This window comes from Delphinapterus leucas, chromosome 16 (genome assembly GCF_059928025.1).
Source record: "Delphinapterus leucas isolate spDelLeu-1000000601 "Yukka" chromosome 16, BTC_Dleu_Yukka2, whole genome shotgun sequence".
NCBI lineage: Eukaryota > Metazoa > Chordata > Mammalia > Artiodactyla > Monodontidae > Delphinapterus > Delphinapterus leucas.
In genome coordinates, this window is record NC_143144.1 from 5,624,128 (window position 1) to 5,643,122 (window position 18,995).

The following is an 18,995-nucleotide window of genomic DNA, read 5'->3' on the forward strand; positions in this document are numbered from 1 at the left end:
CTCATGTGGGTCTCAGATTCCTGGGTACATTATAATTTCACCAAGAATAGAAACTGGACATTTTTCTTTTCTAGTATTCTCTTTCACCTTTAGCACATACAACACATTCAATAAGTGTAGCTCCTCTGATTGATAACATGTAAAACACCCCAAGGATGCCAAAGAAAGACATACATACTCACATAGTCCCTTATGAAAACAAGACAGACCCCTACACCCATCTTTATTTCTCATTTACCTCAAGGTTTTGCCACCAATAAGTGTGAATAATGTGTGGGAGTTGCCATGTGTCCATGGTGCAGGGGAAGCGTGAGCGGGTTTTGTATTCGATAGCTCTTAGCCAGTCAAAGGCCCCAAAGTACCAGAAGCATGGAAGGAAGCATTGCTTTGCTTCAAGTTCTAGGTGTCACTTCCAGCCCAAGTGTCCACAGGTGTGGGGTCTGGAATGAGCTCTGTGTCCCCATTTCCTCTTTCTCAACAGGCCAAGTCATTTTGTTGTAAGTGCTTGCGCTTGCCCCATACTTACCACCCTCTGAGACAACAGGAAAAATCTTTGAGTTCTCCCCCTCTCCTTCTCCCTTTAAACCTGCCGTCCTCAACTCTGGCTGGAAGTTAGAATCATCTGGGGAGATTTTAAAGCCTCAACGGCCTGGTCACATCCCAGACCAATTAAATCCAGGTCTTTGGGGGCGGGACCCAAGCATCAGTATTTTAGAGATTCCCCTGGTGAGCCCAGTGTGCGGCCAAGTTGAGAGCCACCTTTTTAAATCCAGAGCCTACACCCCAACTACCTCCTTTATCAGGCTTTCACACTCTAGGCCACTACCCACCTGCCCTAATCGCCCCACTACCAGATACTCAAAACCAGGGACAGACCCTATGCCCTAGACCCTGCTGCAGTTATTCAAACTAGCCAGTCCTCAGCCTGCTTACCGTGCCTCACCTTTTCCTTCCCATGGAAACCACAATAAAAACTCCTGCCCACATATTTCCTTCACTCTTTCTGCCTTGTGATTGATCCTGGTGCTTCCCCATGTGACCCTGAATGGCTTGGTGAACCCTCCTCTTCTTGGGATCTGTGAGTATAACAAGTTATCTTTTCTGATCTGTTGGCCTCACACCAGATGATAGCTTGACTTTGCAGGAAGAAATTAAGAGCACTGGAAATGGTATCTGGGTAAATATAAAAAAAGGTTGTGTAAATGTATTTTTTCTCTTTTCTCCTAATTTTGTTAAAAGACATAATATTATATAAAGTAATAATTATAACACTATACTGTTGGGTTAATAACATATATAGAGATATGATAATAGTAGCACAAAGGAGAGGGGAGGAAATGAAGATATGTTAGAACAATATTGCTGTATTTCACAAGAATTAAGTCAGTATTAACCTGAAGCAGATGGTATAAGTTAGCATGCATATTGTAATTTGTAGAGCCACCACTAGGAAAATAACTCAAAGCTACAGTAAGGCAACAGAAGAATCAAAATCGTACGCTGAAAAATTGTTTAGCACAAAAACAGTGAAGGAGGAACAGATTTTAAAAAGACATATAGAAAACAAAGTGGCAGACCTAAATCCAACCATGTCAATAATTATATTAAATATAAGTGGACTATACACTATAATCAAAAGGCAGTTATTGTCAGACTGGATAAAAAAATCAAGATTCGATGGATACTGTTTATAAGAGACACATTTCACACACACACACAAAAACCCCACAAATAGGTTGGAAGTAAAATGATGAAAAGGGTATACCATGCAAATGGTGGCAACTAGAGAGCCAGAGGTGACATATTACTATCAGACAAAATGGACTTTAAGACAAAAATATTACTAGAGACAAGGAGGGATATTTCGTGATGATAAAGGGTAAATACATTAGGAAGATATAACAATTTAAACTGTAATAGTACCTATCAGCAAAGTCTTAAAATTTATGAAGCAAAAATGGATAGAATTGAAAGAAGAGATAGACAATTTAACAATTATAGTTAGAGATTTCAATACCCCACTTTCAGTAGTTGGTAGAGCAACTGGACAGAAAATCAGCAAGGATGCAGAAGACTGGAACAGTACTATCAATCAATTTGACATGTATAGAACACTCTACCTAAAAATAACAAATACACATTTTTTCAAAAGCATATGGAACATTCTCCAGTTTATATCATATACTAGGCCATAAAACAAATTTCAATATATTTAAGAGGATTTCAGTCATTTAGAGCCACAAAGGAATTAGAAATTGGGAACAAAGAAATTTGCGAAGTCCTCAATTTTTAGAAATTAAACAACACATTTCTAAATAACCCATGAGTCAAAGAAAAGAATCACAATGAAAATTAGAAATATTTAGAGCTGAACTAAACAAGAATAAAACATATCAAAATTAATGGGATGGAAATAAAGTAGGACTTAGAAAAGCAGAAAGCTCTAAAAACAATAACTTAAGTTTCTGTCTTAAGAAACAAGAGAGACGGAGAGAAAGAAAGAGAGGCATTAAACCCAAAGAAAGAGTAAGAAAGGTCAGAAGAAATCAGTGAACTAGAAAACTGAAGAATAGAGAAAATCCAGGAAATGAAAGGTTGGTTCTTAGAAAAGTTCAAAAATATTGTTATACTTTTAGCTAAACTGACCAAGAAAAAATAAAGACACAAATTTACAACAGCAGGAATGTAAGGGGGCATCACTGCCGACCTTACAGAAATTAAAAGGATTATAAGTGAGTATTATGAACAACTTTATGCCAACAAATTAGACGACTTAGATGAAATGAAAAGAATTCCTAGAAAGAAAGGAATTGCCAATACTGACTTAAGGGGAAACTGAAAGTCCTGAATAGATCTGTAACAAGTAAAGAAATGGAAATAATAGTTTAAAAATCTTCCCATGAAGAAAATCTCAGGCTTTTCTTTGCATCAGAATTCACTGGTGAATTCTAATATTTAAAGAAGAAATAATACCAATCTAATACAACCCTTTAGCGTACAGAGGAAGAGGGACCATTTCCCAACTCATTCTATAAGGCTAGTATTACCCTAACAAAGCCAGAAAAAGACATCAAAGAAAAGAAAACCACAGACCAATGTCCCTATTGCAACAGATGCAAAAATTCTTAACAAAATATGAGCAAACCAAATCCAGTAGCATATAAAAAATGTTTAAACACCATGACCACATAGGATTTATCCTAGAAATGCAAGGTTGATTTAATATTCAAAAATCAATCCAGGTACTATACCATTCAAACAGAATAAAGGACGAAAACCTCATGATCATCTCAAAAGATGCAAAAAGAAAAAATTCAACAAAATCCAACACCATTCATAATTAAAATTCTTAAAAAACTAAGAATAGAGGAAACTTTCTCAACTTTATAAAAAGCATCTATGAAAACCCTACAACTATCATACTTAATGGTAAAAGACTGAATCCTTTCTCCCAAAGGTCAGGAATAAGGTAAAGATATCAGTGCTCACCACTTCTATCCAACTTTATACTGGAGGCTCTACCCAGTGTGATGGGGGCAAGAAAAAGCAATTAAACACATACAGGTTGGAAAGGAAGAACTAAACCTGTTCACAGATTCACAGATGACGTGAATTTGTATGCAGAAAATCCTGAAGATTCTACATAAAATCTACATAAAGAACAAAGTAAGAATACTTAAACCACTCAATTTCAAAACTTAACTACAAAGCTGCCGTAACCAGGAGAGTGTGATTTTGGCTTAAGGACAAATCATGCAGACAAACTGAACGGAACAGAACTCCAGAAATGAACTCTTACGTTTATGGTCAATGAACTTTTTACAAGGGTGCCAAGTCAACTTAATGGAGGAAAGGATGATCTTTTCAACAAATGATACTGGAAGGATTGGATATCCATATAACCATAGGTAAAATAAAAACAAAAACAAACTCAGATTGGTATCTCACGCCATATTAAAAAAATCAACTCAAAACATATCATACTTAAATGTAAGTGTTAAAACTGTAGTCTTCTAGAACAAAACATAGGAGTGAGTCTGTGACCTTGGATTAGGCAAAGGTTTCTTAGATATGACACCGAAAGTGCAATTCATTAAAAAAAAAACCTTTAGTAAATTAGACTTCATTGAAATTAAAATATTTGCTTTTCAGAAGGCACCATTATATTAAGAAAAGCCACAAACTGGAAGGAAATACTTGCAAATCAAATATTTGCAAATCATGAATACATATCACGTCTGATAAATGATTTGTATCCAGGATATATGAAGAATTTTTACAACTCAATAAGGAAACAAACAACTCAATTTTTTAAATGGACAATATTTCAATAGACATTTCTCCAGAGACGATATACAAATGGCTAATAAGCACATGAAAAGATGTACAACATCACTAGTCATTAGAGAAATGCATACACCTACCCATTAAAGCCACAGTAAGATACCACACATACGATGGTGCTCATGAAAAAGACTGATAATATCAAGTATTTCTGAAGATGTGCAGAAACTGGGCCTTTATCCCTTGGTGGTACTGCCAATTTGCAAAAGAGTTTGGTAGTTTCTTTAAAAGTTAAACATAACACTTACAATATAAATAAACAATTCCAGTCCTAGGTATCTTCCTAAGAAAAATGAAAACGCATGATGTATACGCAAAGGCTTGCGTGTGACTATTCATAACACCATTATTTATAAAGCCCCAAAATGAAAACAATCCATGATGGGGGAATGGATAAACAAAATTCTTTACAGTGGAATTATTATAAATACTGTAAAATAAACTGCTGATGTATGCTTATTCCATTTCCATTTCCATAAAGCTCCTGAAAAAGGCAAATCTGTAGAGACAAAAAGCAGATCAGCAGTTGCCTGGGGCTGGAAGTGGGAATGGGGATTAACTGCAAACAGCATGAAGGAACTTTCTGGGGTGTTGGAAATGTTCTAAAAGTGGATGTGGGGGTGGCTGCACAGCTCTGTACATTTACTAAAAAGCATTTGTTTGTACACTTACAGTGGGTGTGTTTTGTAGGATATAAATTACACCTCAATAAAGTCAGTAATAAAAAGTACGTGATCTAGGAGAGAAGAGACAGAGACAAGGATATAAGAGAGAAAATAAGTAGACAAATAATGTTGAATTAATCGATGTCTGACTCAGCCCCCGGTCTTTGTTAAATCAGTCAAAATGATAATCCATGTTGGTGTTTTACTTAGTTTGAGGAATAACTGTTGCTTTCACTCATCATTTAGGGGACAAGTGCTCCTATTTAGGGTAGTAGCGATCAGTTCAATAAGACACATTTGGAGCTGAGGTTGAACACATCTATGTAGGCTAATCTATTAATTTTCAATTTTTTAATAACAGAAGCTTCGGCTTGGTTGAGTGAAATATGTATATATATAGGCAGGTCGCGGCTCCTTCCCTGACTGCTGCTGGGGTGATATTCAAAATATTTAACCACCACATAGACCTTTGGTCAGGCGACCGTGTCAGTGGATTCAGCCTCTGTTGCCCATCCGGACCTTGGATAAGACATTTTAAAATACTGACTTAAGAGTGTGTTTCTTTCTTTTTTTTTTTTTCTTAAATTATTCATTTATTTATTTAGCTGTGTCAGGTCTTAGTTGCAGCACGCAAGCTTCGTTGAGACTCGTGGGCTTCTCTCTAGTTGTGGCACGCAGGCTCAGTAGCTGCGGGCTCTAGAGAGTGCGGGCTTTGTTGCCCCGTGGCATGTGGGATCTTAATTCCCCAACCAAGGATCGAACCCGTGTCCCCTGCATTGGAAGGCAGATTCTTAACCACTGGACCCCCAGGGAAGCCCCGAGAGTGTGTTTCTTGGCTTCCGGCGTCTGTAGGTTTGTCTGTTACCTCGGGAAGACCAGCGAAGGCCTGAGGCCTCTCCAACTTCTCACCCAGGGCCTAGTCAATGAATTACAGTGGAAGACAAGACCGAGGTTGCTTCCTGAGTTCACCCTACTCATTCAAATGAACAGTCATACTTTCTAATTAGCTCCATTAATATTTGGACCACTTTTCAAGTTTGATTTTCTCATTCCCATAAAATAGATTTTAAAGCAACCTAAAGTGAGGCTCAGAAGGGCTCAGGAAGCAGCCTTGAATGCAAGGCTGACCGCTTCTGGTTCCAGCAGAAGTTGGACAAAGAGGTTGAAGACTTGGCTGGAGGACACAGCATCCTTCCCAATGTTGCGATTCTATGATGCTATAAAATAACCTGAAAATCATTCTTATAATAGTATAAGTGACTAATGACACTTTAAAAAAATCTCCTCTCCTACTTACATCTTGAAGGGAGATGAAAGCCTTAAGCTTAAGGAATGACGTTCCTCAGTGGGATTTCAGGTTCAGAGAGGAGGTAGATGTTATTTTCCAGAGTGGACTTTCTCCCCTTGCAAGCGGTTGCCTGTTCACCGGGGCCAGTGTAGTCCAAAGGGTGGGCTGACTATCTGTGTATCTTAACTTTCCCGTGACCTAACTTTCCTGGACTCAAACTGTACAGTGGATGACAAATGGAAATTCATGTATGTGATAGCAGTGTTTGACACACTATAACATTGTAAGTCCTCAGTAAAGTACAACCTAAGGGAAAAAATTCTTGAAACAAAGACTTCCATGGGCCCTGAGATAGAAGGGGGACAGCCCGTGGGCCACTCCTACAGCCCCATTCCCTCAGGCAACAGGAATGATGTGTCTTCCCCCTCTGTCTCCCCACGGGGCTTTTCCCCAGATCTAAAGTCGACCACAGTGCTGTGTCACATCTAAAGAGCCTGCAACCAACTCAGGGAGTGCAAAATCTTTCCCCAAAGATCCTTAGACCAAATCCCTCAGACCCTACCAGGAGCGTCACAGGCTGTAGGCGCCTTGATCTGAAATCTGGAGCCCACCCGGTTCCTCTCCACCGTGGCCTAACAGAGCCACACGGTGCACCGAGGGGCCCGGCTTCACAAAGTACCAGAACACGTGACCGGGTTGGCAGAGACGCGGAGGTCATTGGTGCCAGCTCAGTTCAGTGCACTGGATCATTTATGATACAAAGCGCCATTCTACCGAGAGCCAAGTACCAGTGGGAAGGCTGCGTGGCACCACAGCTGTGAATCAACAGTAGCCTGTGCAGCTACGGATGCCACCCGGGGCATTTTCCCAGCCTCACTGTGCCTTTCTGAAAGGCGGGAGGGGTTGGGGAGAAGAGAGGTTGGGGGAGGGGCAGAGGAACATCAGTAGAGAGGGAGGGAAAGAGAGAGATGGATTTAGCCCCAGCTAGCTGTGTGACTTTAACCATATCACTTAACCTCTCTGGGCTGTCTTTTTTTTTTTTTTTTAACATTTGACTTTTTATTACTTTAAAAAAATCCAACTTCAGTTAGATTAACAGACTAGATTAGAACTTCAAATGTGATACATTATACACTGCCCTGGATTTCTATTACTCAAAAGCCAGTTGGAATGTGGCCTACACAAATCACGGGCGAGTACAAAAATGGAAGTAATCATTGAGCGATACCTATTTCCTTCCACCCCGTCACCGATTATCCGTACTCTGGGGACTTATAAATTCAAGTTTGACACAGTTGAAAAGCCCAAGTGGGACTGCTTTTCCAAAGATACTCTGTTGTCCTTCAGAGACATGTTACTTCCTCCTTGCACTGTGCAATCGTATGATTCCTTCCCTAACCCTGGGACCTCGAAAGCAAGTCAGATGTGGCTCGGTCCTGGTCCAGTAGCTGGAGACAGACTGGTAGGAGACAGTAGAGGTGGGGCTGGCAGGCCTGAGAATTCATTCATCCGATTTCCCGACAGGGCTCAGGGTCCTGGGAAGAACGAGACCAGAGCAGTCTCTCTCGGCCACGTCAGGACCTGGCTTCTAGGAAATACTCTGTACTGTCCACATCTCAACGAGCTCAGCTTCTCCCTCCTGTAAACACTTTCTCTCTTGTCCCTTACAGTTTGGGTCCTAAACAGACAGTCATCCGCCTAGACAGTCTCCCCTGTGACCACTAGACGATCTCCCCTGTGACCGCTCCTCAGTGCTCTGCTGGAGCTGGCTGCCTCTCCCCTTTGCTGACACCTCTGTTGGGATGCTGCCAGCTCGGGGGACCCCCATCAGGCCCCATCCTGTGTGAGGTCTCTGCAGTTCTGGGTGTTTGGCCACGCCCCTCGGTGTGAAGGACTCCTTCGCTCTGGGCCCCGTTACCTCTGGCTTCCCCTGCCTTCCTGGCCACTCTTTGACCCTCTCATTTCCACGCTCTCTTCACTTTGTTCAGACTTAAACACTGGTGTCCTTTGCGAATCAACCCTCGGCCCCTCTTCATCTTAGTCTATGCCTCCTAGGTTTTGTGTCCTTGTGGCCTCGATCACCATTTCTCTGCCACTTACTCCCAAACCCATGTCTCCCTCCTCCCCTCCCTCCACTCCTGGGCTCCCCGACCACACGGGTTGGAGGAGAAGTGTATCTGCACTTGCCCTGAGTGAGACCTTCCACAGGCGTCTCCACTTCTGCATTCTGCAAACATTGACGGCTCAGCCAGCGTGGTGATGGCTGCCGTGTCACCCTACTGCTTAAAATATGGTCATGCTTCCTCACTGCTGCCAGGAGAGCCCCGCTTATCTCGAAACATCTTACCTCTTCCGCTGCTTACCTCCTGGCTGCATCGCCCTCGTCCTCTGGGAAGCAGCCCAGAGCCGGCCGCCTGTCCTCCCATTTGCCCCAGGCCCTTGGTCTTGCTGGATGCCAGCACTGCCTTTACTGTGCTTTTATCCTGTCCGCTGTGGAGTCCCCTGCAGACAAGGAGCAACTTGATGGCGGGGACTGGGTCACCCACCTCTGTGTGTCCCAAGTGTCTAGCACAGCTTCTGGCCCATGTTAACGGTTGGGCCCTGTCTTTTTTTTTTTTTTTTTTTTTTTTTTTTGCGGTACGCGGGCCTCTCACTGTTGTGGCCTCTCCCATTGCGGAGCACAGGCTCCGGACGCGCAGGCTCAGCGGCCATGGCTCACAGGCCCAGCCGCTCCGCGGCATGTGGGATCTTCCCGGACCAGGGCACGAACCCGTGTGCCCTGCATCGGCAGGCGGACTCTCAACCACCGCGCCACCAGGGAAGCCTGGGCCCTGTCTCTTCTGCTCAGTTAGTGTTTGTGAACCACAAGCGTGGAGGAAGGGAAATTAGACCCAGCACATGCATGCCTGTGCCCCTTTGATCCATTTGAAGAGTCAGGATAGGCTTGGCTTTGTGGATATTGGAAGGGCCGCTCACTGAACACTTTTGCCGGCCTGTGGCACTGCCTCAGTTATTGCTGAACAGCTCCCAGGGCGTTCTGCTCCAGAGACAGCATCATGCCCTGCAGATACTAGAAATTTCAAGCATGCAGGGGGCCTGCACTAAAGCAATGAGCACTGTGGTAAAAAAAAAACCAAAAAAACCTTTGACAGAGAACAGGTGCAAGTCCCTTTTTCTAAACAAAAGAATCACGGTGCTGTTCATGGAAAATGCCTGAGCATTCAATAATTACAATTTTTAAAAAATCACCCTATCCAAGCAGCATTCAGTTGGTCAAAATGCCCTGGAAAAGTCAGAAAACATGGGGTTGAGAGTCTCACAGAAATCCCACATCATGTTTACCTTTATTTATTACTGCACTTGGTAGAGATGTGTACAAATCAGTCCATTTTTTGCAATTGATCACTGTATCTACAGAAACAGAAGTTTCCTTAGCTGAAATCACAGAGGTATATAGGATTGTGGTGGCAACATATCACAGGGCACGCACACAATAATAATTCAAGGAGCTCTTGCAGAGCAGTTTCAAGGCCTATTATAAGCCCTCATATTTCTAAAAAACAATCCCAGTTTCTTGTTGTTGTTGTTTATTTATTTATTTTTGGCTACGTTGGGTCTTCGTTGCTGCGCACGGGCTTTCTCTAGTTGCGACGAGAGGGGGCTACTCTTTGTTGTGGTGCGCGGGCTTCGCATCGCGGTGACTTCTCTTGTTGCGGAGCACGGGCTCTAGACGCGGGCTCAGTAGTTGTGGCACACAGGCTTAGTTGCTCCGTGGCATGTGGGATCTTCCCAAACCAGAGCTCCAACCCGTGTCCCCTGCACTGGCAGGCGGATTCTTAACCACTGTGCCACCAGGGAAGTCCCCCCAGTGTTTTTAAAACCACTTTATGTTGTTCTTATTATATATATTACAAAGAGTTTAAGTGATAAAAATATGAGGAATGAGGTTGAAAAGATCATCCCAAATATCATCCAGATAAAATTTTTTAACTTTATTTTATTGTGGTAAAATATACGTAACATAAAATTTACTATTTTAACCATTCTGAAATATACAGTTCAGTGGCATTAAGTACACTCCTCAGTGTTGTGCAACCATATCTATCCATTTCCAGAACTGTTTCATCACCTCAACAGAAGTTCTGGACTCACTAAACAATCACTCCCCATTTTCCTCTACTCCCAGCTCCTGGAAACTTCTGTTCTACTTTATGTCTTTGTGAACTTGCCTATTCTAGGTACCTCAACTAAGTGAAATAATACAAGTTTTGTCTGTTTCTGTCTGGCTTATTTTACTTAGCGTTATGTTTTCAAGGTTCATTCAAGTTGTATCATGTGTCGGAATTTCATTCCTTTTTATGGCTCAGTAATATTCCCTTGAGTGTATATACTACATTTTGTTTATCCATGTATCTGTTGATAGATATTTGGGTTGTTTCCATCTTTTGGCTATTGTAAATAATGATGCTATGAACATGGATGTACAAATATCTAATTGAATCTCTGCTTTCAATTCTTTCGCATATATACCTAGGATTAAAATTGTTGGATCTTATGGTAATTCTTTGCTTAATTTTTGAGGAAGAGCCAAACTGTTTTCCACTGCAGATGCACCGTTTTACATCCCCACTGGCAATGCCCAAGGAGTCTAATTTCTCCACATCTTCACTAACACTTGCAAATTTCCTTTTCAAAAAAATAATAGTCACCATAGTTGATATGAAGTGGTATCTCACTGTAGTTTTGATTTGCATTTCTTTAATGACTAATGATGTTGAGAATCTTTTTTTTTTTGATTAATTAATTTATTTATGGCTTTGTTGAGTCTTTGTTGCTGCACGCGGTGCGTAGGCTTCTCATTGTGGTGGCTTCTCTTGTTGCAGAGCATGGGCTCTAGGTGCACGGGCTTCAGAAATTGTGGTACACGGGCTTAGCTGCTCTGTGGCATGTGGGATCTTCCCAGACCAGGGCTCGAACCCGTGTCCCCTGCATTAGCAGGTGGATTCTTAACCACTGTGCCACGAGGGAAGCCCTGTTGAACATCTTTTAATTTTGCATATCTTCTTTGCAGAACTGTCTGTTCAAATCCTTTGCCCATTTTGAACTGGATTGTTTGGTTTTTGTTGTTGAGTTGGAGGAGCTTTTATTCCGGATGTTAATCCTTTATTAAATATATGATTTGCAAATATATTCTCCCATTGCATGGCTTGTCTTTTCCTTCTCTTGACAGTGTCCTTTGATCCACAAAAGTTTTAAATTTTGATAAAGTCTTATTTATCTGTTTTTTCTTTTTTGCCTCAGCTCTTGGTGTCATAACCAAGGAATAAATGCCAAAACAAGTGTCATGAAGATTTTCCCCTATGTTTTCTTCTAGGAGTTTTGTAGTTTTAGCCATTAAGTTTAGGTCTTTGATCTGTTTTGAGTCAATTTTTGTGTATAGTGCAAGGTAAAGGTCCAACTTCATTCGTCTACATGTGGATATCCAGTTTTCCTAGCACTATTTGTAGAAAAGACTGTTCTTTCTCTCACTGAATCGTCTTAGCATTCTTGTCAAAAATCAATTGACCATATACGTGACGGTTTATTTCTGGACTCTCTATTCTGTACCATTGATATATGTTTGTCCTTATGTCAGTGTCACACTGTTTGATTACTGTAGCTTTGTAGTTCATTTTGAAGTCAGGAAGTGTGAGTCCTATAGCTTTGTTCTTCTTTCTCACGATTGTTTTGGCTATTGCCCTTGAGATTCCAAATAAATTTTAGGATGGGTTTTTCTATTTCTGCAAAAAAATGCCATTGGGATTTTAATAGAGATTGTGTTGAATCTCTAGATTGCTTTGGAATTGACACCTTAATTATGTCTTCCAATTAATAAACACAGACTATCTTTCCAATTTTGTCTTCTTTCATTCCTTTCAGCAATGTCATTTTAGTTTTCAGTGTACACGTTTTTGCCTCTGTTAAATTTATTCCTTTTTATTCTTTTTAATACTATTATAAATGGAATTGTTTTCATTTCTTTTTTGGATTGTTCATTGCTAGTGTATAGAAATGCAACAGAATTTTGTGTGTTGATTTTCATTGTGTCTTGCGATTTTGCTGAATTCTTTTATTAGTTTAACAGGGTTTTGTGGAGTCTTTATTTTCTATGTACAGGATCATGGCATCTGCAAACAGAGGTAATTTTACTTCTTCCTTTCCAATTTGAATGCCTTTTATTTCTTTTTCTTGCCTAGTTGCTCTGGCTAGAATTTCCAGTACTATGTTGAATAGAGTTAGTGAAAGTAGGTATTTTGTCTTTTTCCTGATCTTAAGGGACAAGTTTGGTCTTTCACTATAGAATATGGTGTCAGCTGTGGATTTTTCACATATGGTTTTATCCTATTGAGGACGTTCCTTTCTATTCCTAGTTTGTAGAGTGTTTTTTTATGAAATTTTGTTGAATTTTGTCATATGCTTTTGCTGCAACTGAGATCATCACGTGTGTTTTCTTCCTTCATTCTAGTTTTTTTTTTTTTTTTTTTTTTGACCACGTCGCACAGCTTGTGAGATCTCAGTTCCCCGACCAGGGACTGAGCCTGGGCCACAGCAATGAGAGCTCCGAATCCTAACCACTAGACTGCCAGGGAACTCCCTCCTTCATTCTATTAATGTGGGGTGTTACATTAATTGGTCTTCATTTGTTGAACCATCCTTGCACTCCAGGAGTAAATCCCACTTGGCCATAAAAAATAATTCTTTTAATATGCTGCTGAATTCAATTTGCCAGTATTTTGTTGAAGATTTTTGTGTCAATAGCCATCTGGGATATTGATTTGTAGTTTTCTTACAGTGTGTTTGTCTGGCTTTTGTATCAGGGTTACACTGGCCTCATAGAGTGAGTTAGAAGTGTTTCCTCCCTTCAATTTTTTAGAAGACTTAGAGAAGGATTTGGACATTCTTTAAATGTCTGGTAGAATTTACCAGTGAAGCCATCTACTTCTGGGCTTTCCATTTGTTGAGATTTTTGATTACTGATTTAATTCCCTTACTAATTAGAGTTCTTTTCAGATTTTCTATTTCTTCATGAGTCAGCTTTGATAGCTAGTGCAGCTCCAGGAATTTGTTCATTTTATACAGGTTATCCAATTTGTTGCCATACAATTATTCATCGTATTCCTCTTATGGTCCTTTTCATTTCTGGGAAATTGATTTTAATGTCTCTGCTTTCATTTCTGATTCTAGTAAGTTGAGTCTTTTGCAATATTTCTGATGAGGAAGCTATTGTCATCTTTATTTTTGTTCCTTTGGATATAATGTGCCCTTTTTTTCTGGCTTCGTTTAAGATTTTTCTTTCTTACTGGTAGCAAGCAATGTAATCGTGATTGATGTGCCTTTCTAGTTTCTTTGTGTTTTTTGTGCTTAGCGTCCATTGAGATTTTTAAGTCTGTGAGTTCATAGTTTTCTCTAAATTTGGAGAGTTTTCAGTCATTTTTAAAAATATTTTTGTTTCCCCATCTGCCTCCTGTGTTGGACACTTCCAGGCCACTTGAAGTCATTCCATAGGTTACATGCTCTATTTTATTTCAGTCTTTTTTTCTCTCTGTGTTTCATTGGGATAATTTCTTTTGCTACATCTTCGAGTTTACTAATTTTTTCTTAAATGTCTACTCTGCTGTTAATCCCATCCTGTGTTTTTGTTTTTTTTGTTTTTTTTTTAATCTAAGCCATTGTGGTTTTCATCTCTAGAGGTTCAGTTTGGGCTTTGTTTTTTTTATATATATTCCATGTCGCTACTTAACATTTGCAAGTTTTCTTCTAGCTTCTTGAGAAGCTAGTTATAACAGTTATAATAACAGTGTTTATGTGCTTGTTTACTAATTCTATTGTCTGTGTCAGTGCTGGTTCAGTATCAGCTGATTGATTTTCTTTTCCCTCGTTATGGTTTGTGTTTTCTTGCTTCTTCACGTGACTGGTAATTTTTGACTGATCACCAAACACTATGACTTTTACCTTGGTTGCTGGATATTTTTGTTTTCCTATAAATATTCTTGAGCTTTGTTCAGGAACACAGTTATTCAAAATAAGTTTGATCCTTCTGAGTCTTGCTTTTAAGCTTTTTTAGGTGGAACAAAAGCAGCATTTAATCTGGGGTTATTTTTCCACACATCCAGAAAATCCAGGATAACCTGCTTTTTTTAAATTCTAATGTAGGACTGAATAATTAAAGGATTTTATGGATACAACTACTGAATAAGAACTTGCCCACCCAGTAATTGTAAAACAAAATACAGACAATTTCCTTATAGTGGGAATTGTCTTATCTGAATTACCTTATCTAATACATAGATAAATTTTCCAAGAAAATAATATTAGGTTGGCCAGAAAGTTCGTTCGGATTTGTCCGTAAGATGGCGTGAAAAACCCGAACGAATCTTTTGGCCAACCCAATACAATCAGGATAACCTGCCTGTTTGAAGGTCTGTGACCTTAATTACATTTACAAAATCCCTTTTTCCAGTTCACGTAGTATAACCAGAGTTTTCCGGGATTTGAGCATAAACATCTTTGAGGGGCTGTTATTCGGCATAACACAGTTCTCCCTCTAGCGCCCCCTCCCCCAAACGCAGGTCTGTTCCACACAAAAGATACAGGAGCCTATGAGCCTTCCCCTGCTGCTGCACCATCCCGAACACCGCAACAACTGGCAGTGCCAAAAAGGTGCCGCCTCTGTGCAGGCTTCCAGAGTCCAGACCAGCCCGACTTCTGCTCCGGCATTACCCCACTCTTGCTGCTTTACAACTGCCAGCAGCTACTGCACGGTCCAAACCGGAAATAGAAGGGTCTCCCTTCCTTCTGAGTTCTGTGCTTCTCCCAGAGCCTCTCTCCTATTGGCAGCAGTCACCTTACCCAGCAGCGTGCAGCCTGGAAAGAGTGAGGCCGGCTGCACTGGCTGCTCTTCCCTCGCCTGCCGTCTCGAGGTCTGATCAACGGAATCAATGCCCAAAGAGCGATAGCCGGGGGTGAACAAAGACTCAGATGTATTCATCAGTGGGCATTGCTAAACTCTGATGGCAGTGGGTGAGGTGTGCGGGGGGCTTAGGGAGAGCCGTGATGTGACCCGGCTGCGGTGGGAAAGAAGGGAGGCTGGGCATCCCTGAGAGAGGAAAGAGGAGAGACAGGGCTGCTCCAGATATGCTCAGCAGCCCAGAAGTAGGAGTGAGGCTCTATGGGGAGATGCAGGGCCTGGGCTTTCACAGGACCTCTTGCAGCCAAGGAATTTAAAGTGAAGGAGGGGCTTCCCTGGTGGTCCGGTGGTTAAGACTCTGCGCTTCCAATGGGGGGGTGAGGGGGGGCACGGGTTCCATCTGATAATGGAATGGAATATTTATAAATGGAATATTTTCTGCCATATCAATAAACAAAGGATGTCACAGTCATCAAGTATTGCAACCCTCCAAAGCGAACCAGTGGGCCTGAGGAAACTGAGGGCTAAAAAGAATACCTGCCACCTAGCAGCCATCAGACTGCAGCCACTCCCTGCGGTGAGCCCTGAGGAAACTCAGGATGTGAAAATACAGGATGCTGGCCCCAGAGAGCCGAGGTGCATATCAGAGGAATGATTTCAGTGGGCCCAGACTCTTGCATCTGCCCATACACAGAAAGGCGCTAAATTCCTTAGCTTGAGATACCTGGTTTTCTTTAATCAACAATAATCTTTTGACGTTCAGACTACCTGCCCTTTGTTGCAAAACTCCTATGTATCCTGGCTCCCCCCTCACCTCCTCCGAGCAGTCTCTCTGAGCTTTCTGAAAGCTGCCTCCCAGGCTGCAGTCCTCCTTTTGCCCCAAATAAAACTTAACTCGCGACTCTCACGTTGTGCATTTTTTTCAAGTCAACAGATCCCTGGTCGGGCAACTAAGATCCCGCATGCTGCGCAGTATGGCCGAAAAGTGTATTAAATAAACAAACCAACAAACTAATTGTCAATTTTTAAAAAATAAATTAAAAAAAATAAAGTGAAGGAAAAGATACCTATGGGAGTGGGGGGCAGGGGGAGAAACCTGGCAGAGGGCACCTGGCAACCAGAGCTGAGCAGGTGTTGGCGAAGGGACGGGAGGATGTGGCTGGAGGCATCTGCACCAGAGGAGTTACACCCTTGCCCACCATCAGCACTGCCAGGTCACAGGAGAAACAGTCCTGCAAACGTGAGGCCCTCGACCACCATCAGGGCTGATCATTCCCCCTGGGTCAGGGGACCCCAGGCATCAGGACACCAGCATTGTCTCTTCAAGATCTTGACACAATCTTTCGAAATGAGGGAGATGAGAACACCCACGCAGGGTCTGAGATGCCCACGTGGCGGGGAGAATCAGTTTTCCACGTCCTGCCCTGTGTGGCTCAGCCAGGCCGGGCCGGGCTGCGGGAGAGGTGCGTCACTGAGGCACGATGGCTCATGGCACGGGGCTCAGGAGGCCGCCTTCACCAGAAGAGGCCTCCTGGCCCCTCTTGTCCAGGGAAACCCTGCCTTCCTTCCTCTGGGAGAGCCGGTGCCATCCGGCCGGGGGGTGGGGGGGCCAGCACCAGGCAGAGGATTAACCACGAGGCCCTCCCTCCGGTAGAAAATGGAACTCCCCACCTCTCCTGCCAAAAGGCTACTCACACTGGCAGGCCTGTTTTCAAAGGGTCTAGGAGCTGGGCGGCAGAAAGCGAAATGTGCATGAAAATCGAGCTGCCCAGTAGCGTGAACCCCAAGGAGAAGCAGCAGGTCCAGGGGAGTACCAGCCGCAGCCGGGGGCTGAGGGCTGGTTTGGCTAGATTTCCAGAAACAGCCGGTGTGCAGCCGGCCAAGGAAAACCTTTTCTCCCCAAAGCCTGGGGAGCTCACACATCGAAGCATTTTCCCCTGGAGATTCAAGTATTTCTGATCCAGTGTTGAGGCCTGGCCGGGGTCTTCCCCTCAAAAGCGCTGGAGGTGTGGGACCGGGGGTCCGAGAAGTAAAAAGGTAGCTCAGAGATGGTTGTGCACCTCATCCAGTTAGTGAGGCTGAATTTCCCGGACCCCAAACTGCCTCTGTTTATGAATTTCTACCCTGTTCTAAAGAAAACCAGTTTTGTAGAGAAAACTGACAACAGTATTTTTATGCCTCTAGAAACTGGGGCAGCTGAGGGGGCTGTGAAGTACCGCAGAAGGCATCTTCTTCCTCCAGCGATGGCCCTGGGGCCCAGGCGACAGCCACCCTCTGATGTGGTACAAAAGCCATACTAGATCACATCCAGCAAATAGGATGATGGAGATGGGGCTAGGCCAGCAGTGTGTCCCAGGAGACGCCCCGGAGAGCCTGTGGATGAGGAACGAGAGGAAATGGTTCTAATAGGAGCATCTGCATCTAATTACTCGGGAAGAACACAGTACTTTGGAGAATGCATTTTCTTCCTCGGTGCAGGGCAAAATATAAATGCCATGCAACAGCCTGTTCCACCCCAGCTTTCTCTCAGAGTCACAGCCCCTGGGTCAGATTCAGGCAATGTCTCTATCCCTGTTGGAAACCTGTCGACAGGACTGAGAGGTCTATAATTTAGAAATCGAGAAGGTCTGAGATGGAAAGGACCCCAGAGATCACCCTGAAGAGTGGTACTTTTTTTTTCCGGGTCGGAGACCTTTGAGAATCTGAAAAAAAGAGTTCCTGGCCCTTTCCTCTGGGAGGTGCACACACACACAGAGGTGAGCACATCATTCTAGAGAGCTCTCCCACCCTCTGATGCCTCTCTATGTGCAGTAGGTTAGAGCCCCTGCCCCCTGTTTCCCTGAAGTCGTAGATGGAGAGGGGGATGCCCGGCTGGTCATTTCCAGAACAGGACTGCAGCCCAGGCAGTCTTTTCTTGCCCACACCACCGCCATCCGCCCAGCAGGTCTTCCTCGGAGACTGGAAGCTTCCCTGGCTCTGGGGTGAGCTCAGCCTCATCCACCTGATCAGCCGGCCGCCGGCTATGGGGAAGGAAGGACACCCCCTGGGACCCCGTGCTGGGCTGTATTAAACATCTAGCTGTGTTTCCGCTTTGTGTTTGCTGCACAAGATAAATATTGATACAGTGAAAGTGCAGAGAGAAAATAGATGTCACAACATTTCAGGGTGAGAAAAAGCTTCAGGGAGCTGATTGCAGGTGGCTTTCATGACGGGCTCACTAATAATGATGGTGTTACATCATAATGCTGGAGTCCAAGCTCGCTCTGCTTGCCACATGACAGGCCAGTAAATCGGGAGACGAGGCGTTGAGGCAGGGAATACGACTTTGTTCGCTAAGCCGGTAGACCGATAAGATGGCAGACTAGTGCCTCAAAAGAGCCATCCTGTCGGGGTCTGGATGCCAGTTTGTTTTATAGCACAGAGACGGGGAGGAGATAAAGAAGTGAAGTACAAAGGCCATAAGTTTTGCAAATATCCCCTGGAATGGCCAGCCTCGGGGAGGGGTGTGTTAATTTCTTCTTTCTTGCAGCCATGCACAGGTGGACAGGGTCCGGATATTTCCTTGAACAAAGGCACTTTGGTTTAATATCTAGGCAGAGGGGCAGGGTTCCCTGAGGCAAGTCATTATGTACAGACAGGATCCTTTTAGTGAACAAAAGCAGCGAAGAGCAAAGGTTACAGTAGAAGAAACAGATGCAGCATGGAGCCAGGTTTTGTTCTTCCCTGTAAAGTATTTGCTGTGGACGGGCCC